Source organism: Osmia lignaria, unplaced genomic scaffold (genome assembly GCF_051020975.1).
Source record: "Osmia lignaria lignaria isolate PbOS001 unplaced genomic scaffold, iyOsmLign1 scaffold0053, whole genome shotgun sequence".
In the NCBI taxonomy this organism is placed as follows: domain Eukaryota; kingdom Metazoa; phylum Arthropoda; class Insecta; order Hymenoptera; family Megachilidae; genus Osmia; species Osmia lignaria.
In genome coordinates, this window is record NW_027478194.1 from 117501 (window position 1) to 120000 (window position 2500).

Here is a 2500-nt window from a genome sequence, read left to right on the forward strand (position 1 = left end):
GTACTCCACACACCTCTTAGATTTAACAACTGCTTTTCTCTTCTTCTCCCCTTAGCGCAAGGGTAAACCCCATTTGTCTCTTCTTTGGAACGCAACAAAACTTTCGAGGACTGGACGACCGAGCGATGGTCGCGCGGTCTTCGCTTATCTTTAACAAACGAAGTAGTCCGTATGTATTCTAAATGTTGAAGCCTCCTAGAGCTTTAAGCCATGCGAGACATTGAAATGCTGTTTTAACGGGAGCATGCATAATTGCTGCAAACATACTTTTATCACAAGTTCTAGCCACGCCACGGAGGCTTCGAAGTTCCTTCACCATTCGCTTTCCTCTCTTTTGTTACACAGTTTCAGACTACGATCAGGGGTACCGAAACGCTGTATTGATTGTAAACAACCATTTTTATCTTGGAGCGGAGCGTTCCTTTACTCGTTAGATTTGTCTTGTCGCGTGTGTATTCGCTTTTTCGACGCTTTTTAACCATTTAACTTGTTTAGCGAAGCTAAACGCACAGACAGACAAAAAAAAAGGAACAGCATCGCGCGTCAAACAGCGACGACCCATCTGAAGCGATCTTTCATTTATACACCGTTTGTAAACAGAGAGATGTATAAAGCGCGGGGAATCATTCGAAACCCTGGGGCTATTCGAGCTTGCATTTCAGCAAATTATCATCTCAAACATTTCACTCGTTTGCTTTTTCTAAATTTATAGGAGAGCTTCTTTCGTTTATTTTTGACACACCTTTCGTAAATATCGTTTCTGGCAACGTCGGGAGCGTGGATTTCTACAAGTGAACAATCGCGCCGATCCGATAACTTCCAGCAGGATGGAGAATCTTTATAGATTATCTTCCGAGAACTCGGTGCTTTCACGGGCGGTCGTTTATAAATTTTAACGAACGACTCGCGCGCCGTGACGCACTTGCGCTAGTTCGAAGAGATATTTCGAAATTTGTTTCTCTCCTTTAACGGCCTGCATTTAGTGTATCGGTTGCGATTTTCGTCACATCGTTTCCACGACAAACGCCGACGAACTGCCCAACTATCGCTCGTACGTTGCGACTCTTTCTTTGTTTATCGTTCATTCATTCTTTCAATTTCGTTCGATAATCCCGCTCCGAAACGTTCTACTTTCGTTGAACGACGGCGAGATGTTTAGAAAGAAATGAATTACTCTTTTTTCGAGAAGCAAACGCAAGCAGTCTTTTGTTAAGAAAACGACCCTCAGCCAGGCGTGGTCCAGGAATTGTATCCGTGGACCGCAATGTGCGTTCGAAATGTCGATGTTCATGTGTCCTGCAGTTCACACGTTGACGCGCAATTAGCTGCGTTCTTCATCGACCCACGAGCCAAGTGATCCACCGTTCAGGGTAATCGTAAAATTTTGTATTTCAAACTCTTTAGATCTTTAGAGTGTTATTTTCATTATTAACACGCATCACATTCGATACCCACATCACTCTCCCACCCGGCGCGTGCGGGAGAGCGAATTCGGGCGTCGCCAACGTATTTGTTTGTTTGTTCGATCGTTGACGACACGATCGCGTCCAAGGACGGAAACCGTCGGAGAAACGCCCAGTGGCACGCTCCTCTCGACGGTCGGGCGTAAAGTACATTTAAAAACCTTGAAAAGTACGAACGCACACAAGGAATGCGAGCGCGCGTCCTGTCGCTGAATCGTGGGTTGCGAGATTCGAACAGACACACGGCCGGCGACGATCGGTCTAACTAATGGACACATAGTTTTTCAAAGACTCGCTATCGTCGCTTCTCAGCCGGTCCGTAAACAACACACATCGATCAGGCGGACGCACGAATCTTACCACGGTGCGTGTTTCGTAGATTCCAGGTTACCCGCAAGTACCTCTCTCTCCCTCTCGAAAGAGGAATCTCGATCCGTCCTTTTTGGACAATGGAGAAATCTTTTTATCGCAACACGGATGGCAAAGAAACAACCAAAGCGTAGGAGCGTGGGGACGAGAGCGACGAAAAGAACGTCGCGAAAACAAAGTTTCGACGGTTGCTCGTTCTAATACATCGTAGTTTCAACTCTCTCAGTTTTAACCACTCCTAGACGCTTCGTAAACTTTTAACAATTCTTCGCCTCCGCGAGTTTCATTTCGAATAGAGCGAACGCAACACGGACCAAAAAAACTCCGGTGATGCCAGATCATTTAGCAAAGATCAGACGGCGGGTCATCTGTATTCCTTTTCTCTCTTTTTTATATCTTTCCATTTAACTAGGGTGTCGCAACGACGGGTACATTTATATATTTATATATATATTGTATTTCAATTTTAATGATCCTTCACTTTCGGTTTGTAATAATATGATCCTTCTTTCATTTCGATCCTTCATATTGTAGGTTAACCAACAGAAGTTTGTTTTTTTACGACTTGTATTTTTGTGGTTTGTTTGTTTGTTTCTTACGACTTGTTTGTACCCGATCAAGTAGACGACGACCCATAAGTATAAGTTAGAGAGATAAAGGTCGAGAGA

At 44.3% G+C, this 2500-nt stretch overlaps 1 non-coding gene across 1 annotated transcript; it reads right to left on the bottom strand.

Annotated features, from left to right (window-relative positions):
- Positions 1-1218: 1218 nt before the first annotated feature.
- Positions 1219-1373, bottom strand: LOC143307388 (5.8S ribosomal RNA). The gene has a single exon (XR_013064540.1). It is a non-coding gene; the product is annotated as a 5.8S ribosomal RNA (ribosomal RNA).
- Positions 1374-2500: the final 1127 nt, after the last annotated feature.